The sequence below is a fragment of the Rhipicephalus sanguineus genome, chromosome 2 (assembly GCF_013339695.2).
Source record: "Rhipicephalus sanguineus isolate Rsan-2018 chromosome 2, BIME_Rsan_1.4, whole genome shotgun sequence".
In the NCBI taxonomy this organism is placed as follows: domain Eukaryota; kingdom Metazoa; phylum Arthropoda; class Arachnida; order Ixodida; family Ixodidae; genus Rhipicephalus; species Rhipicephalus sanguineus.
The window spans coordinates 193,199,057-193,226,758 of record NC_051177.1 but is presented as its reverse complement, the minus strand read 5'-3'; the positions used below and the strand labels follow the sequence as shown (position 1 = coordinate 193,226,758).

Here is a 27,702-nt window from a genome sequence, read left to right as displayed (position 1 = left end):
GGTGATGCCAACCCCCAAGTGTGATTGGCTTGTTGGGGGATTCTTTGTCTAACTGAGGGTTGAAAAGATGCTGTTTTAGATGTGAGAGGGAGCGGAGGTTCGAGCTTGGACACGGGCAGACGCCTGAGCGTGGCAATAAAGAATCACTTTACCGGACAACGGCTCTTCCTTCGCGCTGCCATCGTGCGCTCAAGTTGAGGGACGCCGATTCGAACCTCGAACACCTTCCCTCCTTAGCTAGTGTTGAAGCGAGCAGAGGATAACAGGAAAAGGAATTTAACTTGCCTAAAGTAGTGATTGAGGAAACGTTCAGGAAGGCGAAGACAAGAATTGACAACCTGAGGAATCAGTGAGGGCAGGTGCAACATAATTATAGAGTAATACGTCGTTAACTCGAAGTAGTAAAAACCAGAAAAATTTCGAGAAAGCAAAGTTGCACAGATTCCGCTGAGACGTCTAGTTCTATCTAAAAACGTTATCACGACTGACCAGTTTCTTAACAGGAGCACCTAACTAGCTCTTTGTAAAAGTTTCAAAGAAAAATAATGACATGCCAGAGCTACCAACCAGCCGTGTTTTTCGGCACTGCCTTTTTATTTAGTGCAGAAAGACCGACTAAGGCTGGTCTGCTTCTTAGTAACACTTGCACCCAGCAAAGTTTTCTCGAGTTGTTTAACACATCGCATGTGGCGATCGTTTGGGCCGCTGCACTCAACTTTATTTCACATCAAGCGAAGTATGTATCTTGTTTCGGCTGATGTCGTGACCCCTTGAGTAGCTGCGTCAACACTGCCGCAATCACCGTGCGTGACGCCACGTTGTTTCGCTTAAGAAAATGGTCTAACCAGCCGATGTTGCAGGCGAAATCAGAGTAGCCCACCGCTAAGTCCAGAGAATCGGCCTTCTCTGTCAATGTTGTGACTGGATGGGGCTCCTCTCACACGATGCAACCACACAATCAGCGCTGTTTTGACATCCAAAAACTTTGAGCCTCAAATCCGCTTCATTGATTGGGGCTACCTTTCTTTGCAGCATCAGTGACTTGCTTTCCTTTGGCGGTGTTATCCTCACCACATCGCACGGCCGATGAAAAAATCCGCGCGACGTGCTCTGCGTAAATAAAATACTGATATGACATCTCTGACGGTAAACAAAATGACATGTACGAACCGTGCTATTTTGCAGGGCCTGCCTCTGTGCACGTCTATAGTGTCACATGATGTGACACAGGTTGCTTGACAAAATTGTTATGCTGCTAGGTTACGACTTCACATTCGGGAACAGTGTCCGCTTTGTCGTAAGCGCGGCAGCCCCGCACGAACCTTGTGAAACGTATGAAATTTTGCCACTAGTATTTTGTGAAACGGTTCTGCGGTGAAGTTTTTGTTCCACTCTCAGTCAAGATTTCGAGATAACCGAAGATGGGCACGGAAATACTAGCAATAGAGGGCAATAAATACATTGCACCTATGAGAAATCGTTCAGTACCGTGGAAAATTTCGACTTAGCCGATTTTTTGATATACGCGAGCTTGAGTTAACGAGGTATTAGTGATATATTTTTTCCGGTGTTTCACATATTCGTGAATTTTAACAATATCAAGAAACTATATGGCGCGCAGCACCACTGCAAGCTGTTTTCTAGCATGGACACATGTGAAAGTCCATTTTATGAGTTAACATATGTGGGACACTTTATCGTGTGTCGTCGCACTGCAATCTGAGCCTTGGGTCCCTATGTAACTTCACACTGCAGGAAACTTCAACAGACATGACACAGCTCTCTCGTAATAACGCTGCCCATATTTTCAGCAGAAAAGGTTCATTTTATTTTATCACGCCGATTCAAACCGCTGCTGGGAGTAACACCAAGACTTTATGCCCCAGTCACACATGTCACTTTTTATCGAGGCACTGATATGCAAAGTGCTCTGCGTGACTCTGGTATTGCATGCCGGAATAAACATGGCGAAATATGCGAGGGCATGCTGGAATAAACGAGTCTTGCGTGGCATGGAATGGGTGCGTTTGTTGTCTTCAGTTACACCGTGAGCCGACACTACAGTATGCTGCAAGTGAAAGCTTCTGACCAAGTGACTATGCAAAAAAGCAGTCTTCAATTGACCATGCTGAGACACTTGGCAGTGAGCTTCTCATACTAGTTTGTCCACTCGCGGGTTTCATGAATGAATACAATACCACATAGTGTGAGCGGGAAGCACTATGATAAACGTTTGTAGCAGCCACCATTGCTCATCAGCGACCATAGCCGCCAAATGCTGATGTACTTGCTGCCACAGGCTCTTATCTGCTCTGCTAATACGATAAACAAAGCAATTAAGTAACCTACCATAATTAATGTAGTTATATTCTATAAGTGCAATTTCTGCCCCCACCATATATAGTCCTGTCATCTAAATGTAAACTGATAAATGTACCTATAAACCGTCGCTATGTTTATAGGCTTTTCCTTATTTGCACTTAATAGTTGTCCACTGCTGTTTTGCTTTGTAGTTTTGTAAACGGGGCGCTGGCCTTTGTCAAGCCATTAGAGGCTTTTTGCTAGCACCCTGTAGCCTCACCAGTGTTGTATTCCTCCCTGTTGATGCTGACATTATTATTATTATCTCAATAAACGATGTCAAGCAAACAACTTGCCTCTGTTCCCACTGGCTTGAAGCCCACAGCAGTCATGACTCAACGCGAACCACAGATTAGGGGTCCAGCTCTGACTGTTAGGGCTGCTGTGTAATGCTAGTGAGTGACGGCAGAGCCCTTCAATGCTTTTCTGGTCACAAAACTCCTCCGCAACGCAATGAGGAGAGCTTGCTATGTCGTCGCACTTGCCGCGCAGCGGCGCTAGGAGTGCGTGGGGGGCATTCAGGAGAGCTGAAGGCCCGAGGAATCCGGCGGCATCGGTGTTCAGTTTTTCTCATTTTACTAAATTTGTGCGACTGACGGCTGTGAGAAATGTGTGCGAGGACACCGATGGTGTACATGAGCGACGATGCCGAAGACTTGCTGTGTGCCGGGTTGTCGCTCCGACTACAGAGGTACGAGCGGAAAGGTGTCGTTTAGTTTGCCGAGGGACGACGATGAGAGGGATGAATGGAAACGTGTAATACCGCAACAGGAAGCCGGTGGATTTACCTTCGATTCTGAACATGTTAGAGTGTGCGAGAAACATTTTGACACCACCGACATTATTCGAATGGACAACTTCATAATGAATGGAGAAAATGTGTCTTTGCAACGCAAGAAGGCGCTGGCACTGCTTTATTTTTTTTTTTCGCAGCTTGCTAGTTTTTTAGGTTCTTTCCAGCTTATTAAGTGCTTTGCATTCTTTCCTTGTTTGCCTTTGTTAAAAAAAAGCGTTTTTTCTTTATTTTTATTGACTGAAAGTCAAAGAAGCAAACTTTTAAAAATTTTTATATTGTACTTCAGTTTGCTTTGTTTTTTGCAATAGATTGCTCCCTTCATGTACTGGCCTTGCTGAGAGTTTTCCAGTGCTAGGGAAATGTCGTTCATCGCTTTCTCTTTTCTGGGGCATTTTTTCAATAAAACTTTTGCCCCGCCACGATGGTCTAGTGGTTATGGCGCTTGACTGCTGACCCGAAGGTCGCAGGACCAAATCTTGGAAGCGGCAGCTGCATTTTCGGTGGAGGCAAAAATGTTTGAGGCCCGTGTACTTAAGATTTAGGTGCATGTTAAAGAACCCCAGGTGGTCGACATTTCCAGAGCCCTCCACTACAGCGTCTCTCATAATCATATCGTGGTTTTGGGACGTTAAACACAAGATATTATTATCAATAAGTTTTTCTATCTTTCTCTTTCAATCGTAGCATTCTTGCTTTGTTTACCGTAAATTAGTGGCTCGACAGTGTGATATTCTCAAACATACGCATTGAAACAAGCAATTACAGTGCAGTATGGATGCAATAAGCGTCAGTGTTTCCCCAGCTCGACACGTTTTTGGGTATTTTGCCCCATGTTACGTTTATCACGTTCTGAATAATTCGAAAGCACAGCAGAGCTCTGCTTGTGACACATGTGTTTATTTTCTCTAGATTAGTTAAACACGGTTTCATTTCAGCTGATCAAGTCTCCCCTGTGCAGTCTTCATTAAGAAAATCGTTGCGTCACACGGTGCAGATGCAGTCCGCCTAAGCAGTCAAAGTAACGCACGTTGTGAATTGTGAAGGTACCACTAGCGCGAAGGTTGGAAATACCCGAGTGCCCTTGCGACGCTGCATAATGTAAAGTGCGAGACAGTTTTGCTCGTGCAATGTCCACGTAATATAATGTTATCAAAGTGACTCGTAGAAAATGGACAAAACATGGTCACAAACTCGAAGTAAAGGCTGCTTTAGGTCCTAGAGATCAGCGGGTATACACGCGGCACACAGACATTACCTTGTGAAAGCTTCGTCGCTCTCGATTTCAACTGGTGCTGAAGCTCTGTTAAGTAGGCTGCAGCGGAGTGAAGTTAGATTTTGTAAACTGTAAACACGGGAATTTAGAGAGTCTTTTTTGTACTGAGGCCGTGTCAATCTCCCGCAGCCTAGACAGCCTGATTGTAAATAGCGCGATCGGCGCTGGATCAACTCCCACTGCAAGACTTCAGTTTGCGGGTTCGTGGGTTTGTAAGGCTTGTGCAGTGTCACAAGTCAATACCCCGTGCCTGAATAAATAGCCTCGTGCTCCACTGCCTCAGGTAAGGAACCTCGCTGGAACAACATATACAGCTAATACTATTGCTGCGTCGGCACGACTGGATCCATGGCAACATTAATTTTTTTTTTTTTTTCATGTACGCGAAAGTAAGTTTTTTGCACGCGTATGGAACAAAGCACATCGTATGACAGGCGAAGTATGAGTGGTGGTAGGATTATTGCGGTTTGGTGCAAAATAAACCATTGCTTTGAACCAGCACAGAATTCAGCCAGCCCTGCATTGACCGTGGTGACCCTAGCGGCAGCCTCTGTCCCTGTATAAAACTATGGGCAGAGTTTCGTGACCAGAAAAGTATTGAAGGACTCTGGTGACGGCTACTCCACTATAGCAAATGGTGCAACCCAAGATAGAACAGTTTGGCAAACGTAGATCTGCGTGTTAAATAGCAGCCCCTACAGCATCAAAGTGCATTTTAGAAACACCTGTCGTAGTTGTGCGCCCCAGTGAACAGAAAGCTTCTCCGGAAGGGTCAATTTGAGTTTTGTAGTGATAGCTACTCGCCGTTTCGCTGTGGCCGGTGGCCATACTACGAGCTGAGCCATTGCCTAGCAACCGCCGCAGCTGGCAGCGCCGCTCGCTGCGCCATCTGGCATGACGTCAGAGCCGGTGAAACCGCGATCTCAGCTGTTGTCTAGCAACTGCCGCAGCTAGCAGCGCCGCGCCATCTGGCATGACATCAGAGAAGGAGCCAATGAAACCGCGTTGCAACAACAGAGGAGGAGCCAGCGTTGCATCGTATATATAGAAGGGGCGGCTCGGTGGGATTTGTCAGCAGATATTTAAAGCGAATCAGAGAGACTGAAAGAACCCAGGCTTCATCGCCAGAACGAAGCCAAAAGGAGGCAGCGAGCCGAGGAGAGGGAGGAAGAATGAGCCGCACGCCTCGAGAAGCATCGTAAGTACTAAGCAGCCAGGGGAGTGAATTTAGATGAGGATGGTTCGTCGTCTAGTTCGGCATCTCATGCCAGGGCCGTGGATCAACGACGAAATGAAACCTCCTGGGGACAGAAGAATGTGCTCGGCGTATCGAACAGAGACAGCAGAGTGATGCAGCTCGGAGAGCGGTGCGCCTAGCCACCGGTATTACACAGGTGGACGACGTGAAGGCTCGCAGTGTGAAGGACCATGCTTCTTTCTGCCTGAGAATTTTCGCAATTTTATTCGGCCTCCAAAGCTCTTTCGACGACAAAGTTGTGGTTTCGTCAACAACATCATCGCTATTACCTCATGACAAACCGTACACACAAGCCCAAGAAGCAGCCTTGTTTGCAAGAATAGGGCAGTATTGCGACCACCCAGGCAGAATATATACAAGGTTGTTGCATTACCAATTCACAATTTTGTAATATCTGGCATATTTAGCTATGCCTCTTAGCAGTTGACAGCAATGAGTATCAAGCCCTGCACTACAAAACCATGGTTAAACAAAAGCGAAATGTCATAGTGTGAGTGATGATGGCGTGCTTCGCACTTCTTGTGGTGCAATGTGTCCACTGCAACCGAAGAGCACTATGCAGTGTCCCCCCTGTAAAGCGGCAACTCATTCATGTATGAGTGCAAATTGAAGGTGTCACGACTTGCGTCGCACCGCGTGCTCACTCGGATAGAATCGCGTGCGTCCCAGGAACTAAAAGAGATACCTGCAGGCTTGGTGAAAAACCTGGGCAGTGTAGCAACCGACACCCTCGCTCACCATTTCACAGAGGTCCTAAATGGGGAGCCAGATCTGGCTGACTGGCAGTGCAGGCCTGTGCGTCTTGTTTGCAAGGTCACAATGCAGGCCTCATAAGGCTACTGAATCATCACGGTGACCAGCATGTTATACCGGTTCTTCTCTCTGGTGTTGAAAAAGATGGCTCAGGGGCTGGATAGTGTGTTCAGGTACCATGACAGAGCTACAAGATAGTTACGGCTACGGTGAACTTCTCCAACAATGACACGGGAAGTGCACTACTCTTTGAAGCATGCTCGAGAGCTTTTTCACACCCTCCTGTACTAGCAGCGCTTCGACACATCCCCAACAGCGCAAAGTGCTATCTCCTGAGCATGTGGGGAGGCTCAAGAATGCCGATGCGTGTCATCACCCAGTGTGTTGGAATTTCACCAGTTCTGCTAGGGGGCACCACTCGTACACAAGTGCTGGGCTTCGAGGTGAGCGTAGCGCTGCTCATGGTGGTGGCAGCAACCCAGGAGGCACTACGCCATTGGTGGCGGCTGACAAGGCAGCCCAGCCGCATAGACACTGCAAACAAGCGTGCCGTTTACAGTGTAACTGACTAGCAGCTAAGAGCCCAATGATCCATATTAAGAGCGTGGCACTTGTCATCTCGCTCCTTCTTTCAGTGTTTAACAGCGAAACTGTTCTAGCTAAAATGTCTGTCGTGACTCAGAAACCTTGCCTCGCGTTGCCTAGCAACCAGCCACACCGCAGCTGGGCAACACCTGCCATAACCTCGCCAAGCCGTGCATGTACCAAAATAGCAGCAGCTGCCGCTAAGCCACGCCTACTGATGAAGACATCATGCGCACCTCGCATCGCGTCGTCTAGTGACCAGGTACCACAACACTTGGCCAAGCCGCGCATGCGCAGTAGCTTCGGCCAATAAAGTTATTTCAGTCAGTCAGAAGCTTACTGCAGCTTCACAAACAAATGACACAGCTTTATTATTAACAGGAGACGCACTCTCAGCGCTGCAAATAGATGTGGTGGCTGAGTTAGCATGAATTTCCTCGTGGTTTGTAGAAAACAAATTTACTTTGAAGAGCAATAAACAAAATACCACCTTTTCCAGTGTATAAGTCACGGTTTTTTTTCCAAAATTTTCACTGGTGCGTCTTATACAACGGTGCAACTTATATACGCAAAAACCATGGGCACTGGGGCGACTTACGCATCACATCTTCTTTATTGCTTTGACGAGTATAAGAAATTCAGTGCAGTAACATTTTAATAGAAATCGAATCCCATTTTAACACTGCGACTGCGGAGACAGATGTCTGGTACAGGCAGCACAGCTATGGTATCACAGCGGCGTCGGCGTGGCCTTCGAGATTTGACCTCCAATATACATAGCCTCCGTGATGGACTACCAGACGAGACGTACCATTACGTTTTTTAAGATATTGTTAAGCCTGGGATATTGATGCAGTTAACAAGAAAAAGGCACATCTGCTTTTCTTTTATTGCTACAAAGTGACACTACATCTACCTCTGAAATAAAAATAAGAGCTGTACGCCCCACACACTACGTAGGCAATGCGTCCGATGCTCTGCCAACTGAGCTACCACGGCGGCCATTCCCCCGTCCACTTTAGAGGGTATATATGTACATTTAAACGTGGGAGCGTTATTCGAAGGTCGCAGGTTTGGTCCCTGCCCACGGCAAGTTATCTTTTCGTCCACTTTTTTTTCTTCACATTTACCTTACATTTACTACTAATAACATCCCCTATACTTTCCTTGGCATTATTGTCTGTTAGTGCTCATTAATATTGTGAATAACAAAGAAAAACGAGCCCTTAAGATTTACACTTCTTTCCTTCATTCATAGCGAGGGTCTCGTTCTGGCAGACTTGATGCCTTCGGGTAGTATGCGAGGGATTATTGGTCAGCTGCCAGCGCGTAATAAGTTCGCGTGCTACGCGACGCCAACAGGCAGAAAAAAAGTGTCCCACACTCGCCGTCATGTCTGCTGGCGGCGCTGACCGACACTCCCACGTTTAAATGTACACATATGCCCCATAAAGTGGTCGGGGGGATGGCCGCCGCGGTAGCTCAGTTGGTAGAGCATCCGACGCGTTATTTGAAGGTCGCAGGTTCGGTCCCTGCCCACGGCAAGCTATCTTTTCGGCCACTTTTCTTTCTTCACATTTACCTTACATTTACTACTAATAACATCCCCTATACTTTCCTTGGCATTATTGTCTGTTAGTGCTCATTAATATTGTCAGACAGGTAGTTACTTAAACAGTTTTTAGCCCACCAATTTCTCTACTGGTATTAATGACTTTTCTTCCTGTGAGTGAGTACATATTGCAGTCAATCTGTAATCTGCCTTTTTATAAAACACCACTACTGTGGTGTATCAATTGAACAGCTATTGAAGTTCAATAGCCAAAATTGTCTGGGCAGAATGTAAGGTAACGAAAGTGTGCACAGCCCTCAGACAAGTACGCTGCTCATAAAGGTGCATTGGTGTGCAGGTGGAGACATGCAGTTGTCGCTCTGTCTTGCGGTGCACCACCAGTACACAAACGTCTGACAGCCCCCCAGCTGTGCAGTCTGTTGCTGTGCAGACTGCAGTCATGCAGCGGGAAATCGGCACCCAGACATTGCAGCAGCTGTCTGGAACATGTGTCAGTGAGTGTTGCTTTTTTAAGTATTGTGACATCCTAAAAAATTCCGTGGCTTACGTTCTGCTCGAGTCATGAGCACATTGACCTGAACACATGCACTGTTCTTTCATATGTCTGTATAGGTGCACAAGCTGACACTTATTGTTGAAATTGCAAGGGACGACAATTAGTTTCCGCAATTCAGATATTGTTATCACACTTCTCATCATAAAAACCTCTGTGATGTGTGCTTTTGCATTAACGCATTGTGGTGCCATTTGGAAATGGCACAGCAACGCAGGTTCACCTCCAGCTGCACGCAAAGGCTGATCAGGGCATTCAGACAGAGTGTGTGTCACAGCCACTGCCCATTTTCCCCACACCTGTACTATTGACAGAGCACCTGGGCAGCCACAGGTGCCCAACACCATTCCGCGATCCAGAAATTAAAAGTTTGCAAGACGAACCTCCAGAAGGTCCTGGTGACGAAAACTACCGGCCTTCACAGAACTCCTTTGCAGACATGGATGCTAGGTAAGCAGCAGTAAATTATACCGTCATAAAAGTGTAAAATTGAATTGCCTGGTTTAACACATCAACATAAGTTCTGCTTTCACTGTTATTAAAATGTGGCCGCTGGGGCCAGGATCAAATACCTCGTGCTTAATGCCTTGCGCAACGCCTTGGCCACTGAGGCACTGTGTTGTTTTATTGGACTGGAGACTTAGTGAGAGTAGATAGGTGGCCTTTTTTAATGCAGAGCATTTGATGAACACCCCTTCTGTTGAGCCATCATCTAAAGATCATGTAGTCTCAGTCGCAGTTCTGCTACACCCTGCTGTCTCTGGCAGGACAAGTGGGATCCTTGGCCTGAAGCAGAAAGCTACAGCCTAGGCAGTCTGGAATGAGGAGCTTACCATGCGCAAAATCCAGTGTCTGTTAGGGAAGCAGCATACCTGTAAGCCTCAAATCAACATCAGGGCCAATCGCACATTCTTTTTTAACAAAGGTGTTGCATTCACGCAGATTTGCATGTTGTGTCACATGTATTTCCGACAAGAAGAAATAATGCAACGCTCGGGCACAGAATTTCTCAAAACTGCACATGGCTTTTCACACTCACTTTAACCTGTTCATACTTCTTTTCGCGTGCAATGAATCGTTGGGCCTTGACGTGGAGCTGCTGTCTGCGACAGCTGAAGGACCAGCAGATTCCTTGGACTTGCCACAGCTGCCAACTGGAAGCAGTAATAGCTGGTCTGCTGCAGCACCTGAGGCAAGCAAAAACTGCATGGACAGCGCCTCAGCATCGTCCATGTGCAATGAAAGAAAATTTATAATTTTTGAAAGCTGCCTGAGGCAGTTGCTGCCTAAAAGCTGTCAGATGTGTGGAAGGCCGTGGTCAAGCAGCTTGAAAACAGTAGGCACAATGCTCTCTGTCAGAAGCTGCTGCGACCACTGTGCCAATGAGGCAGCATGGCAGAGCCAGCCATTTGTGGGAGTGAAGCCAGCAGGGAATGTCTTGCTGGCTGCAGCGCTGCTCTTCTCCGAGTGTTCAGTGGCCAAGACACTGAGGTTTCTGAAGGCAATGAATGTGCAGGGGATTAGCCGGCAGACGTACTTCCGGTACCAGACCTGCTACTTAGTGCCAGCTGTAAGCAAGGCAAGTATTGTACTAGCTTCCACTTCTGTGGCCAAATAAATGCACCATATGCAATATTCACAAGATTTGACATCACAATCGTACACTTGGTATAATGAGGTCACCACAGCATAGAAGTATAGGACAACTACCAAGCATTTGTGCATTCATGGCTTTTTAATGTGAATATACACATAAAGGCATCACTGCAATGTCTGTTCCCGAATGCCCGAGTTCCTTATCAAAAGATCTGGTGACAACACGTGCGGCAAATGAAGTGTAAACAGAGATTGAAAAGACAAAACCTATCGTTCGCTTTTGTTATTTTAAAATTCCATGCGTAGCAAAACAGCCCGCGCAACCAAACACGGGGGAGAAGTTGAGTAAAAGCGAGGTAAAAGACTTTTATGTTGTGTAGTAGCATAGCATTGTCACCATTGTGCATGACTCAGATTTCCTTATGAAACATTATTAATAATGTTTAAAAAGGGACTATGCACTGCAATATCAGGTACAAGATGCAATATTATGCATGAAAAGTTTTATTCAATGGTCCTTATTTTTGTGAGGCAAGCTACATTTGTCAAACAGAAAGTCTGAATGATTATGTGCGCACACATTGCAATGTCTGCAGTGAAAACAAATGAAGGTTTTCTGGCGCTTTACTATTACTCTTGTGGTAGCATTACATGACAGTTGCAGGCAAACCCAACAACTGTGCAGATAGCATAGGAGGGTGGTGCATAATTCAGGAGGTCATCAATTGGAATTCAATAGCAGTCATTGGTTGTTCCCACATGTACTGTCTGGAGTTGGCATTGCTGCCCTAACCTCCTATGCAAACTCACAAAATAATCCCATTTCTCAGGCTTCTGGTAATTTAGTACCAATATTACTAAGCATGATTTGTAGGTGTGTGCAAACAGTGAAATTTCACTTCAGATTGAATGGTGCTGAATAGTGGCCAGAAATATCCAATATCGGATACAAAAGAACTCATTGAAAATTGAAAGAAAGAAAAAAAAATACATAAAATCAGCGCATGTCCTCGAGCACATAAAGCGATGAATGACTGCTATCGAAAGACTACATATTGTCATGCAGGAACACAAGCTGTCCCACATAACCTGGCATGACGCTTTCTAGCAGTGATGTCATGGTGCTTCTTGCAGTTAAAAACGTGCACGCACTGGGCACCACAGTCACAGAGATGAGGTGTTGCAAAGCACTTTTGGCGAATACCTAGATAAAGTGCAGCTCCATATGTTCTTTCCAGGATTTCAAAGGACTGTAGTTTCTTGCGATCAGGGGCTCGTTGAAGTGTTTTTGAACCTTTTTACTATAAGGTCTGATCTCAGTGTGGTGATTATTTTTTGACACTAGCAGTTCTCCTAGCCTGTTCCCTGGCCCTCTTTGCTGTGGCTATGACATGTGGAAGTGGTGTAATCTCTTTGAAAATAAACATGCGCTCCCTTTTGAACAACGATATGGGTGATAGTTTTAGGGGAAGGCCTACTGTAACGATGGTAGCATTACTTTCAGCCAGGCCACTCTAATCAAGTTGCACCATTGGCTTTTTCTGTGTTAAATTTCCAACTTGTATATTCGCATACCCCTAATGATTTGGTGTTTGACAAAGTGTGGTCCTTTTTTGGGAATGCTTAAATGATATATGGCCGTCACTCTGTTCAGCATTACAAGGAGCGCTTGTGAACTCAGTGGCTGGCATGGAAGTCGACCTCACTGGAGATGACCGCTGCGACTCACCGGGACATAATGCCAAGTATGGCACCCATGTCATCCTTGGTGCACAGATCCAGCGCGTCCTGCACTATGAACCAGTCCAGGTTAGAGAGGTAGGCCATTGCCACATGCCCTGAATTACTAAAGAAAGTGCTACAAAGTTGCTACATAAACATGTATCCATGCAGTCGGCTTCTGTGGCTCATAGCAACACTATGGAAAAAGAAGAACTGGTCAGGAGTCAAGTTGGAGAACCTCGGTGTCAAAGTGCGGTCCGTGACAACTCATGTGTATGCTGTAATGGGTATTACACTATGTGCATGCCTGTGGAAACTTTCCAGTTCAACATATACTGCAGCGAATAACAGTAAACGCTAACATGAGGGCCACATCTTTTTTTTTTTGCGATCTTGATGAAGTGCAGCACATTTTGATCAAATTCATTGGTCTGTACATTTTCTCATTTATGTATCATTCAAGGCTGCTGCCTTGGCTCTGACAGATTGAAGGGTGAATTTGTTGGCTAGTTGGTTGATCATATCGTAGGGGGATATCCCATCTGGCACATGGGCTGCCGCAGAACTTCATGTGTTCAGCACGACCGATTGGCCATATCAGCGAGTTCTGTTCTTGCCACAAGCGAGACGTTCAATGACAACAGGATCAATGGAACCGGAGTGGTAGAGTTCAAGGTGAAAGAAAAAAAAAGATAAGTGCCTTGGATGCTCATCTGCATCCAAAGCGCATACCTTGTCCATGGCTTCAGTGAATTGTATGGTGTAAATTCTATTACTCACCAGGACGGAGTGCTGCCAGCTTGGAGCTGCAAGCGCGTGCGTTCACTTGCATCCATGTTGGCTGCTGACATAGCTATAACGTGAGTTATGTTTTTGTTCTGTTTGCCATATGTGCACTGCAGCATGTCAAAATGTTATACTGATGCAAATTTTCTTTTAAAAAGATCTAACTGACCCAGACTGACACTGACAAAACTAACAACTGACAGAACTTATTTATTACAAGTGGCACCACAGGGAAGCTAAGCCTCAAGGAATCGAACTTTGATCAAGGAACTCGACCTTGATCAGACTGCCCTTCAATAGAATATCCCTGTTACATTGTCATGCACATCTCGCAACCAAGAATTGGCGGCGAGGACATACCGTGGCGCCGTCTGCCGGAATCTCTCTGTGACGTATAAAACGGCATCACGTGGTACCGAGTGCACGGAGTGTTCGACGTGGCCAGTGTTCAGCCACGGTTTTTCTCGTTTTGCAAGCGTTGAACGCACTTGTATTAGCTGTGAAGTAATCAGTGCGTTTGCCAGCAAAGGTTTTTCGTGAGCCAATGCGCTGTCATCGTCGCGTCGTGCACTCTCGACGGAGCACGCGGAGCCATGGACACCGAACGTGAAGAGGCCACTCTTGGTGAGTTATGTAATTTACCTAATAATCTGTAACTCGAAGCATCCTCGCATCTCGTGTACATTTATGTTTACTGAGGCAAGCGCGACATCGCGCACCTCTTGCTTTTGCGTGGAAGTTGCGCGGCTGAGAGGTACAGTTTCGATCGGCGCGGACTGGCGCGCACAATTCACGGCAACGCCTTGACCTAGTTTTCAGCGCGTAATCAAATGGCCGAGTGCAAACGATGCTTCGACATTGGTTATTACGTTCGCGAGATCTTTCGTGAAGGTAGCTGTCATGAGTAAAGGGGCACGGGGCGCGTGCCGGACAACGCAAGGCGTCGATGGTGTGCGGGGAATGGAAAAGTACCCGATGGTGTGCACCCCAGCCATGTCGACGCAAGCCATTGGCCGGAAAAAGGCGCTTGCCCCGCGACACGAGCTGAGGTGGGAGACCACAAAAGAAGAGTTGGTCGTTGTTCGGTGGAGTTGTCGAGGAGCAAGGTGGTGCAGGCCAGCGTCGCGTCCGCGACGGGAACAGCAGGGCTGAGTTCTGGAGGCAGCGTTGTGCATGTCCCGGGAGGGTGGCCGTCGACCTCGGGGTCTACCGAGCGAGGCGTCCTGGGCTTGCGGCAGCCTCAGCACGCAGTTCTCGTGGCACCTGCAGCACTACCAAAGCTCGGCAAGACGACGGCGACCCACCGACAATCACCGGAGAGCCACGTCGGCAGTTCGACCCGGTGGCACCAAGGGGAGGCCAGGAGTTAGGCCTAACTGGACGAGACAGAGGTTCTCGACGAAGGGCCGGAGGACCGGCGACGAGGAAGACTAGCGACGCAACGGATCGACGACGACGACGACCCCAAGACGTCGACAGCAGCGGCGACGACGAGGCTGGGCGTCGATCTTCGCACCGAATCGAGGCGACGGGCAACACGAACCGTAAGAACGTTCGATTGGCGTAGCGAGACTGAGGCGCCATAGTGGCCAGACTTTGGAGTCCGGAGTAGTTAAGCATAGCTTGTAGGCTTTGCGATTTGTTAGTGATTGCGCGCTATAGCGTCACCTTTTCATATGCTACTTCTGATTGTAAATTTTTAGCGTGTTAGCTTTTTGTTTGCAGTGTTGTGTGATATAAAGTTTGTTTGCCGTGACGCCTTAGTCTCCCGCCTCGCTCACTCTCCCAACTCCATCACACATTGCAAGCGCTCCCGAGATACGTGACATAATAAGTGGCGAGCCTGTGCCAGAATTTTTCCAGCGTTTGGGCCCAGTTACGTATCGCCGGGGGTTGCAAGGATGGATTGGGAGAAATTGGCGGCCGTGGCCAGAGACTGCGAAATGGATAAGGAGGAGACGATGAGGTTTTTCGAGAACGCTCAGAAAGAGCGCGAAAGGGAGTACGAGTGCGCGCAGAAAGAGCATGAACGCGAGAAGGAGATCTTAGAACTGAAGTTGAAGTTAGCAGAGATGAACGCTTGTCCGCGCAGCGACCCTAGTAGCGCGAGTACCCCCGCGACGGCGTTGGACAACTCGAGTACTCCCAGGCCTAGACAAATTTGCCCGCGTAAGCTGATGGCGCCCTTCGATGAGCGAAGGGACGACCTCGATGCATACTTGCATCAATTCGAGAGAATCGCAGTAGGGCAGGGCTGGGAGAAAAGTGAGTGGGCAAACGCTTTGAGTCTGTGTCTAGTGGGAGAGGCGTTGAGTGTGTTTGGTCGCATGCCAGCACACGAGTCTCCGGACTACGACATTGTAAAAAAGACTTTATTGGAGAGGTTCCGGCTAACAGCCGAGGGTTTCCGGGAAAAGTTCCGAACATGTAGGCCCGAGGATTCACAAAAAGGCAAGCAGTTTGCGTGTCGGCTAGCTAACTATTTTGATCGCTGGATAGAGCTGTCCGAGACAGAAAAGACATATGAAGGGGTCCGCGACAGAATGGTTGCTGAGCAATTTCTCAACAGGTGCAGCAAGAACTTAGCAGTATTTTTGAAAGAGAGGAAGCTAAGCACAGTAGAGGAGATGGCAAAGCAAGCGGACCAGTTCGTAGAGGCTCAGGGTCTAAGGAACTTAGAAAAAGGTGACAGAGACGATCACAAGGAAGAAGAGAGCAACAGGGAGGCCCCAATGGGTAAACAAAGGGCACAGCAGCGGTGTTTCTTGTGCAATCGACTAGGGCATATAGCTATGAACTGCCGCACTAGCACTAGTCATCAAGAATCCCACGTTACCTGCCAACTGTGTCAGAAAAGAGGGCACAAAGCGAACGAGTGTAGGAATAGACCGGTAGAGCATACTGCGTGTGCACTGAGGTCAGAAGGGAAGGAAGAGGTAGTTGGTGCAGTGATAGATAGGTCGGAACGTGTTAATATGCCAGTTGTGGAAGGTAAAGTAAACGGCAAACGGGTAACGGTGCTGAGGGACTCGGGAGCGGATACTGTGTTAGTGAGGAGAAGTCTGGTGAATAAAAAGGATTTCACGGGGAGAATAGGCACAGTGGTCTTTGTAGATGGATCCAAGAAGGAGTTACCCGAGGCGAAATTAAGGTTAGATACTCCTTATTTCGTAGGGGTACTCACAGCAAAGTGTATGGAAGATCCCATCTATGATGTGATATTGGGAAATAGGCCAGGGGTAAGAAGGGTGGATGACCCAGTACAGCGTGAGAAATATGCTAAACAAAGGAAACAGGTAACTGGAAGCCCCGAGAGCATTGAAGCTAGCAGGGGAAGTGGGAATAGCGAGGCACGAGGAGAGGATAGAGTGCCAATGTTGGAGTGTGTAGGTGTAACCTCTGAGGAGTTCTCAAATGAGCAAAGGAGGGACAGAACTCTGAGGCACGCGATAGATAGAATTGGTCGTAAACCAACAAGAGAGGGATGTAGAGACGGAGTGGCATACGAATCAGTCAAGGAGTTAATTTTCAGTAAGTTTTGGAAAAGAGGGACACTAATTAGACAACTGATGGTGCCAGCACGTTATAGACGGGCCATTTTAGAGCATTGTTATGCGAATGGGTTCAGAGATACACAGAACCTGCGTAGGGAAGTAACGAAGGAGGCATTTTGGCCACGCATACAAAGAGATGTCAAGCACTTTGTGAATAGTCACAGACGAAGCGACCGACTGTGTCATTGTGTAGTATCGCACCTTGTAGATTATAGTGTTCTGGACAATGAACATGTGGTTTGTAAAACCAATGATAGTGGTGTTGTATGAACTATGTGCGGTGAAGTAAATTGTGAGTGAAAGTGGTGACAAAGTGGGGAAGTGAAGGTGTGCATAAGTCAAGCAAGGAAAGAGGAGCACAAGCTACAAGACACTATCAGAAGAGCAGAGGGCCATAACCATAAGGAGGAGGACAGAAGCAGTTTTTTTAAGAAAAAAACTCTTAAAAGGGGGCCCAATGTCATGAGTAAAGGGGCACGGGCGCATGCCGGACAACGCAAGGCGTCGATGGTGTGCGGGGAATGGAAAAGTACCCGATGGTGTGCACCCCCACCACGTCGACGCAAGCCATTGGCCGGAGAAAGGCGCTTGCCACGCGACACGAGCTGAGGTGGGAGACCACAAAAGAAGAGTTGGTCGTTGTTCGGTGGAGTTGTCGAGGAGCAAGGTGGTGCAGGCCAGCGTCGCGTCCGCGACGGGAACAGCAGGGCTGAGTTCTGGAGGCAGCGTTGTGTATGTCCCGGGAGGGTGGCCGTCGACCTCGGGGTCTACCGAGCGAGGCGTCCTGGGCTTGCGGCAGCCTCAGCACGCAGTTCTCGTGGCACCTGCAGCACTACCAAAGCTCGGCAAGACGACGGCGACCCACCGACAATCACAAGAGAGCCACGTCGACAGTTCGACCCGGTGGCACCAAGGGGAGCCCAGGAGTTAGGCCTAACTGGACGAGACAGAGGTTCTCGACGAAGACTAGCGACGCGGCGGATCGACGACGACGACCCCAAGATGTCGACAGCAGCGGCGACAACGAGGCTGGGCGTCGATCTTCGCACCGAATCGAGGCGACGGGCAACACGAACCGTAAGAACGTTCGATTCGCGTAGCGAGACTGAGGCGCCATAGTGGCCAGACATTGGAGTCCGGAGTAGTTAAGCATAGCTTGTAGGCTTTGCGATTTGTTAGTGATTGCGCGCTATAGCGTCCCCTTTTCATATGCTACTTCTGATTGTAAATTTTTAGCGTGTTAACTTTTTGTTTGCAGTGTTGTGTGATATAAAGTTTGTTTGCCGTGACGCCACAGTCTCCCGCCTCGCTCACTCTCCCAACTGCATCACACATTGCAAGCGCTCCCGAGATACGTGACAGTAGCCATAAGTTATTTTGCCGCAATAACAGTAATGTCCACAACACTCGTGATGAGTGCGGCTTACCCCTTTAGCCAGAACTGTTGCCGGATGATGATTTATAACAGATATATTTTAATAGGTGGAAGTTCCACCGCATATATATTTGTCTCCTTTATCCATGCTTCCGCTTCGTGTGCTTCTCTGCGAGGGGTACATTAACTGACATGATATCATGCCAGCACGTGTGAATCGCTTGTTCGACTACTAATTACAATTACCGTATCTCGTACTCAGTGACTCTGCCGGTCTCTGGCATCAACGAGTTCGTTGACCAGCAGTTCGGCACATGGCGGCTGCTAACGGAAGGAGAGGCAGTCTATGAGGCCGACCACGTCCGAATACCGTATTTACTCGCATAATTTGCGCACTTTTTTTCGCGAATTTGGAGCTCCGAAAAGGGGGTGCGCAAATTACGCGGAGATTTCGCGAGCACATCTGAAATAACGCACAATATATAGTCCTAACACGCGCGATATAATACATTAAAGAAGAAAATAAATTATAGCGCAAACGAAGGGTTTTTAACAGAATTAGCACGTACTTTAACCAGCCAGATTCGGTCATGCGCGGTCTAGTCAGAATCACTGGTTGAGAAGTCCGACTGAGAATCATCGCCGCGGCCGCTGTCACCGCTTTCCCAATGCGCGTCGTCCTTGGTTCCGTCGAGTGCGTTGAGGCGTCTTCTTGAAGCTCTTCGCGACAATGCTGGGAGTAACGAGGTGCCACGGCACGGCGATACCGGTGGGCCTAAGCTCTCGCACATATTTGAAAAGGTATTCTTCAACGGCAGGAAACTTTCCATGCTACGGTCCTCGGAACGGTCTCCTTCCCGGTCTTGTATTAAAAAGCGAACTCTTCTGCGGCACGGTTCCCGTTTCCTTAGGCAAATTCTATAACAGTGAGCTTGAATTTTGCCGAATAGTTATTGTAGCTCAGCGCAAGAGAACAGTGAAAACGCAACTGGCTGATCGCGAAACCTAAACTTCCGAAATCAACGAAGGCTGCGTCGCAGCGCGGACGCAGAGGAGGAGGGTCAGCGCGGGAAAATGTTGGCGCGACTGGCCCTCGCACTCGCACGCCTCCGATGCAGAAAGTAGTCCGTGCCGTGTCGCGTGCATGCATTCTCACGGCGGGAGAACGCTCGAACAGTTCCGACAACCGGTGAACAGATTAACGGTTGGTACGGTCTCGGCGGTTTCCAGAGAATAGAACGAAGTAATCGGAAGAAGGGACTTCGCACTCGCAGCCTGTCTTGTGTATGACTGCGCTCGCCTGCTCGGTGAGGGCCGCGGGGCGCGGCCGCGGCGGCGCGGCCGTCCAAAGTTCGCCCCGTGCGCGCGCGCCGGCGAGCTGGCTCGAGCGGGGCGGGGAGCGCAAAATATGCGAGTAAATATTTTTTTTTAGCAAAGCTGGCTAAATATTAGGGGTGCGCAAATTATGCGAGGGCGCAAATTATGCGGGTAAATACGGTATGCAGCGTAAAAGAACAACATCGATACAAAGTCCCTCTCGCCGCCCTTGTGCCGAGCGCCTTCCGGCGACGCTCGGTGTGTTTTGGACGGTCTAAGGGCCGGACAGGAAAGTTTTGTGACAACATTGCTTCGGGAACCAGGCACCGCCTTTTCCAGCCTGGCACGAATAAACGTTCTAAATTCCCATGTGTACAGTCACGGAAAGTCTCACGTAGTACTTACCGAACATTTTAGCTCCAACGCAGTAAACAAAATCTTCTTCGCGAGAGTGCTTGCTACACATGCGATAATGAATGCTGGGTTGCTTCCCCATTATAAACTTTATCAACCACGCATCTCGCTGCTTCTTGGTTTTGGGATATGCGTGGAAACTCACACCAGGCTCGGTCGAATACGTTCGGCACTGCGGCACAGAGCAATAGACCATGCTGAAGAAAAAACAAAGCTTCAACCTCAGGCATGAAATGCAGCGAGCAGCATTGGCAAAGCTTTCGGCGGCAAAGGAGAGTCACGTGATGGCGTTTTCCACGCCATAGCGATAGCAGCGCCGGTCTCTCCTGTGGTGGCCCTCGAGGCCAATAGTACTGTTGTGTCGTACGACCCCTCGTGGCACGCGGAAACACCAGTGCAGTAAAGGTCCCTGTACATGCCACTGGGTGGAGCTGGGTCTCCCCCATGCCTCTTTGCTATCACCAATCCGGCGTGGCCATGCCGGTCATGTGACCTGTGCCTCGCTGACCAATAGCCCTTCTTTCCCCTCCTTAAAACCTCCTGCAATAAACGCGGGAGAGCAGTCTCCCGTCAGCCTCGCCGAAGCTTGGTCTCTGCGTCATCACTTTACGCGCCCTCCCGTCGTTCGGCCTCTCCGTTGGCCCGCCGCGGGTTACGCCGCGCTCCTGCCCTACACAACAAGTACCTCATGCAAAAAGGCACCTCCAGTCGCTATGCATAAAACATTTTCCATTCTTCATAAATTTTTGCACGCAGCATCTAATGAATACAGCCAAACGTCAAATTTTTGAGCACTCGTTTGGTGCCGCTTCAGGTGTGACTGCAGACATTGCGTGGTACTCGACAACTTTGGCGAGGAGGAGTGCTTCTGCTGTCGACAGATGGGAGACCCTGTCACTGCCGGGTAGCCTCAAAGATGCATTACGGAGCACTCGGAGTTCTCTTTTAAGGCTTCCGAGATCGGCATTGTTCACTCTCAAAGGATACGGATACGGCCGTTTTTACTGTTGATTCTACAGATTTTACTAAAATCTGATGCGCCTGACGCAGCAGTAGAATGGAGTGACCTTGACGATTGACGGCGTGGACGCGTCAGTTTGCACGACGCCATTCTGAGCTTGCGGTTGCTTTGTTGTTGATCATGTGTGGTGTTTCCCCCGTTTGCACGTTTTTGTAGTGCTTGGCGGTGTTGCGCACCGTCACCATGGCGCAAGACAGGAGGAAAGGGACTGCCTTGACGAATGCGATGAAACTGGAAATTGTTTGGCGTGTCGAAAGAGGTGAAAAGAAGTCAGCCGTTGCTGAAGCTTTCAAAATACCGCGCAGCACATTAATCACGGTCCTGAAGCAGAAGAAGGAAATTGCGGAGCAAGAGGTGTTTTCTGAACCATTGCGTGGAGAGTGGGTTTCGGAGAAGCAAGCAATGGCATCATATCAAAAGAGGAAGGCCATCCCACTGGAGACAGCAGCTGAATCCATGTGATTGCGAAGACCCAAAGGCGGAAACTGCTGCCCGAGCAGGCATATTGGGTGACCAGCGACAGCAGTAACAGGCAAAGCTGGCGGCGTTGCCAAAATGGAGTGTCGCCGCAGTTCTGTTGTCCTTGCCGAGAGCAAGGAGAGGGGGAACGCATGCTGCCAGGACGGCTGCCAGATCAAGCACAAAAATTTGTTTGTACCTTGTGTCGACAACGTGTGTAATTCTAGTTTCATGTCACAAAAATTACGTCGACCAGACTTCAAGAGGCCTTAATGCATGCTTGCACGAACACCACTGGAATGTGCCGAGTGGCAACACCAGACATTTGAGTGCACATTGTAGGGGTTGTGGTTGCGTTCCCACTTACAATCAAACTGTGGTGGTGTTCAGAAGTAGAAATTGTGAAATATTAGAATAAAAAGACGACAATGTGACTAGAGCATTTTTGAGCGAGCGCCTAGTGTCTCGTGCTGAACTGAATTTGGAACGGCAAGAATGGACGCGTTAGCAAATGTGCTCTGAGCAATAAAGTCGCCCCTTTTTTTACTTTTCCACGACGAAGCTTCCTTTCTTCTACAGAAATATGCTACTACAGTAAAATCTCGTTACTACGAACATCAGATTAACGAAATTTTCAGATTTAAGAATTTTTTTGAAATCACCGCCAAAATGCCTATATTGCCAATGTAAAAAACTTTCAGTACTACGAATTTCAGAATACCGAATATTTCAGATTAACGTACGTAATTTAACCCCAAAATCAACTACATGCTTCGTTATTACGAACTTCCGTGGATATTTTGGTACGAAAATTCCCGAGCTCACTCCTATCTTCATCATCTGCAGCAGAATGCGCAGGGAAACCCACCTCAACGGGTGCAGCACCATCAGCGTCGACATCAACGCGAGCATCAAATGCATGCAACAGCGGCGGAGCCACATGGTCGGAGCAGTCGTAGCGCTCGTAGGCTTAGTCCCGCTTCTCCCCCACGTTGTTAGTTGCTGACGGTTGGAGCCGCGAAGTTAAGATCGCGTTCCGACTTCGCTTTTCTGGCAATGAGTTGATGATGATGATGATATGTGGGTTTTAATGGCGCAAGGGCCATGCTTGGCCAAAGAGCGCCATGAACAGTGGTGAAAAAGTCACGATGACCCGTGTTTTACGTTACATAAGGGATGTGAGCTATGATAGTGTTTCGTGGCTGTATAGAGGCCTAAAATTCCACACTCTAAGGTGGTTAAAACATAGAAGTATTAAGATCATGGGGGCGACGTGAAATGTGTGTAAATGGGATGCATGGCTCTGCTCGTGGTGATCAGACTATGGTGAAGATATATGGCATAAGCACGAGTGCCTCGTCAATGCCCTTGAGTCCAAGGGCCGCGAGGCAGGTGCTTTTGCGTGTAGCTACCGCAGCTGTCTGGCAATGAGTTCTCCTGGCCCCAGCATTAGCAGGAAACGACGCCAGTTTTCGCTTAAAGAAAAAGTGGACATTCTGACGGAGCTGAATGATGGAAAAAAGCAAGTGGACATATGCAGGGAGCGTGATATCGCGCCAACAGTGGCAACGATACTGAAGGATCAGGAGAAGATCTTGAAATTACATCGAGAATCACAGCTGGCTCCCTCAAGAAAACGCTTGCGGCTGGGCGACTATCAAATCGTTGACGACGCCGTCCTCACATGGTTTAAGGATGCCAGACACCACGGTGTGCCCTTGTCAGGCCCTATTATTCAAGAAAAGGAACGACAGTTCACGGTCGCTTTGGGCACCTCCGGCTTCGATGCAAGTGCCGGATGGCTCTATCGGTTCCAGCAAAGGAACGGCATCGTGTGGCAAGTCGCGTGCGGGGAAGAAAAGGCGGCAGATGCTGAAAGTGCGTTTGCCTGGCGGAACGAGCGCCTTCAGGAGATCGTCGAGTCGTTCACTCCAGACGACGTTTTCAACGCCGACGAAACGGCATGTTTTTATAATCTGTTGCCTGACAAAACAATGAACTTTAAAGGCGAAAAATGCAAGGGCGGAAAGAAATCGCGTGTTCGCTTGTTGTTCTTTGATTGGAGAAGGCCCTTGACTCTTTCATACCGGCGATTGGCGCAAGCCATACACCAGAGGCCCAACCCCCATGCCACATCTTGGGAGAAGCTTGTGCTTCGACCCCGAGTCGTGACAGCGTGTCAGTGCTCTTCTGCTGCAACGCCACGGGCACGGAAAAACTCAAACCTCTTGTTATTGGCAAGTCCGCGAAGCCTCGGTGTTTGAAAAACGTTGTCTCGTTGCCTTGCGACTACCGGGCAAATAAGAAGGCGTGGATGACGCAAGAACTGTTTACGCAGTGGCTGCTGCAGCTCGACGACACAATGAAGAAGAAACAAAGGAAGGTTCTTCTAATCGTCGTTAACTGTTCGGCACATAAGGTGAACGTGCGGTTGAGCAATGTGCAGCTTGAATTTCTACCCCCAAATTGTACTTCTTTGCTACAACGTTTAGACCAGGGTATCATCAGATGTGTCAAAGCTGAATTTCGGAAGCGACTTGTGCAGCGCCTTCTCATCAACATACGACTTGAGCTGCCAACGGAGGTCAACATCCGTCAAGCCGCAGAAATGCTGACAGGGTCGTGGTGGAACATCAAGGCCAGCACTATTAGCAACTGCTGGCCGAAAGGCAGGCCTTCTAGAGACTTCGCTTGCGCCGCAGGACTGCGAGCCTACGCCACGAGACTGCAATGACGAAGTGGAGCTCGATCCAGAGCTGTGGAAAGAGCTTACCGAGAAGCTCCCGGTAGACGCTGCGGTAACCTTCGAGGATTACGTCGACAGCGACTGCACAGCGGCTACGTCCGCAGAGCTCACCTGCGAAGAAATCGTCAGTCAAGTGCGGGAGCAAGATTGCTCTAGTAGTGACGAGGACGACACTGCAGATGCAGAGCCTGGGACAACGGAACAGACTATTTCCAGCTCGGATGTTGTGGTCTTCCTTGAGAAGACCCGATCGTATCTAGGGTGCTGCACGGATGTACCCGATGACATCCTTAGGAAGGTTGCGGACGTGGAGGCATATATGCACCAGCGTCTGCTTTCTTCTCGCCAGAAGAAGATAACGGACTTCTTTAAGCAGTAAATTTTTTCCACACGGTGCCCAGTGTTTTCGTTTATTGTTTACGCCCCAACACGTGCACCTCCTGCAAAGGTACGTGATTTTCGTTATTGTGTTAAATTACCGACATCATTTTTCAATACTACGATGTTTCAGAATAACGAACTATAAATTCGGCAGTCCCGCGAAGTTCGTTGTAACGAGATTCTACTGTAGTAGAGAGATTGTAGAAGCGCCCATAGTCGTGCACATGGTTCCTGATCGGGGGGGGGGGCAAAGGTTCATCACAACGACCCCTCCCCCTTGTGCGCATGCATCGCTCATATGGGGGGGGAAGCATGTACAGTGGAACCTCGTTAATGCGTACCTGCTGAGAACGCCGCATAACTACGCACTAAACGGTAGTACGCATTAACCACCAAGTAAAAAATTTGCATCTCCTCGTGTACGCCATCGCCACCAGCAAAGAAATACAGTGCCACAGCAAATATTGCCTAAACTACCCACTGCAAAGCCTTTTCTTTCTTTTTGCCATAGTGGAGAAAAGATCCTGGTACTCTTGCACGACCGTCCCGACAGTGCCGATAGGGCACGGTGCCGACGCCAAGGAGCATTTCGGAACTATTACAAGGTCCGGTATACGCAGTGACCGACATAGCAACAGAACAGACAGTGTCTGCTTTCCGACATATATGTGTGTGCGTCGGTACCACGATCTGCAACTAAACGAAAACTGACACATTTCCAGAGAAACGCGGTACGGCCGCGTGGAGCCGATTGTCTCCTGGCTAGTTGCATGCAGCGCGTCGCCTTCTCGGCTCACGCTGTCACTGCCGGGCCGCTTGCTGGAGTGCATGCGCGCATTTGTCGTGGGACTGTTCTTTGTACCCACTTCGCTCCAGACCGTGCACAGATGCGGCGAGTAGCTTGTTCGGTTAACGTGGCGATGACGAACTTCCTGCATGCGATGCGCACTCCGCGACGCTCTAGTGGTCCTGGCAGCGGACAGAAGTGTGTTTGGGTGGTCGCCCAATAAAAGCATGCAGTATGGTTACAACAGTGCTACACTTGCCGTACCGTACGCGTGCGTTTAGCGTGATAGCGTCAATGCAAAGAGGTTTCTCGTCGCCCGCGACCAGTAACGCTCAACTCCGCAACAGCGAGCTGCTTTCGTTTCTACAAAGCGGCACGCGCTTGAACACGGCCCCGCACAACGAGGCGGCAGCGATCGGCGGCCCAGCACATTCAGATTGTCGCCTATTAAAAGCGTGCAGTAGGCTTAAAGTAGTGCTGCACCGCACGCGTGCCCGAGCAGATATCAGAAGCATAGGCGTGCGCAGGGTTCCCCATTAGGGGGGGGGGGGCAAAGGTTGCAGCGGCCCCCCATCCTACTAAGTCAATGTATGGGGCAGATTTTGCACCCCCCCTCATATGTGACTGGATGGGTCAATGTACGGGGAAGATTTTGCGCCCCCACCCTTAGGTGATTAGGGAGGCCAGCCGGCCCCCTCTGCCCCCCCTGTGCGCACGCCTATGATCAGAAGATACTTATTGTGATAAGGTTGTCGGCGATAAGTCATGCTGGCACGTTCGTCGGTGGCCGCCGCCTCACCTTCGTTCTTTCCCGATGCTTACCCGCAAAGGCGCCGCCGCAATCGCGTGGAAGTCGGAATCAGTGATCAACCGATCTATGCACTTCTCGAAAAGAAGGAAAACCTTTGGCGGCCCATTGTGGCGCCGGGAAGTTCAGCGGCGCAGTGAAATTTTATGGCACAAAATTTTATCGCGGTACACAGGCTATGCACTAACCGGTAGGCGTAGGACGAAGCAGTACAACTTAAGCGATCAGTGAATGCATTAGGCTCTATGAGACTCGGTCGGGGATTCGTCACAATTACGTTTTAACCATTAGTATGCTTAAAGCGGGTATGTATTAACGAGGTTTGACTGTATCAGCATGCTTTCTGTCAATTTACACAAAGAGGAACAGAATTACAGTGAAATCCTGTTATAATGAACCTCAGGTTAAAGATTTTTTTCAGGTGAACGAATATTAAGAAAATCTCCTTCCAAATGTCCATTGGTTTAATGTAAAAACATTTCACTACTACAAATTTCAGAACACGAATCGAATTTTACCTCTACTTGTATCTGTCTTTTCCAAAATAAAACCGTCAGCACTTGTCCGTGTTGCCCTCTTCATACGTTCGTGCTTCTTCCGTGCTGTAAAAATTGCCTTGACAATAAAGAATGCTTTATGAATCGTACAAGGAAATACTAAATCAATCAACGACCTTCCATTTTAAAATTCTTTTAAATGTTATGTCTTCACTACATTTGCAAAAAAGCAGCCAGAAACCTATAAATATTTTTTGGCTGAAGTTGTGCTGTGGAAGCACTCGTCAATCATGATTTTTGAAGAATGAAATCGGAGGTGATCAAACTAAATGTCTAGGGCATTTTGAGTGGATTGACCCACTAGCTTTTAAGGGCATGAAGGGCAGTTCAAAAATAAATGTCAAAGCGCTCTGCAGACTACTCCTTTGACAGGGCATATGACTCTTGCTCTCCAGCGTCCACAATACTTGTGACGCCACCTCAAGCAAGAACATTGGTACGAAAGCTGGCAACAAAAATGCTTCTCAAGAATCCTTTCATGTCAATGAATGTTCCAAACTACTTAGAATTTTGGTTTTGTATGCATTTCCACGGGTTACACTTGCAAATATTTCTCTTTCTGGGACTTCCAAGTTGGGACTTTACGTTATTACATGGCAGAATATGGTACTAGTGAATGAGAAAACTTACCTCTTAGACGAGGCCACGAGGGTTGCTTGAACGTGGGAAAACTCACCTTGGGGCTAAAACACAGGTTCACAAGCTCAAAGGGAAACTGGACAATAGATGCTCATCCTTGCATGTGCATCCTCTGAACTGGAGTAGTCAAACTCCTCTACAGCAAGGTGGCATGTGGTTCTAGAGTCACCTGCAGACAGCAAAATGATATAACAATTTCATCAAGGACTGCAGTGACAGGAGCAGCACAAGCAGCCTCCCAAGGAATTTAATGCAGTCCTGAAGACACAAACAAGAAGAGCAAACAATCAAGGGGCTTGGTTTTCTTGTACAAAACCACACCAGGCCAACAATTAAGGAAGCCAAGAAAATCACAGTGGGTGGTTATTCGCAGTTTTATTTGTGGTCC

General features: G+C 48.4%; 1 protein-coding gene across 1 annotated transcript in view; it reads right to left on the bottom strand.

Annotated features, from left to right (window-relative positions):
* Window positions 1-27,478, bottom strand: part of LOC119383944 (uncharacterized) — a 160,755-nt gene extending 133,277 nt beyond the window's left edge. The window contains exon 1 of the mRNA XM_049412720.1: window positions 26,637-27,478. The gene's annotated coding sequence lies outside the window, so the exon portion shown is untranslated. The remainder of the gene's footprint in view (window positions 1-26,636) is intronic.
* Between the last annotated feature and the right edge of the window lie 224 nt (window positions 27,479-27,702).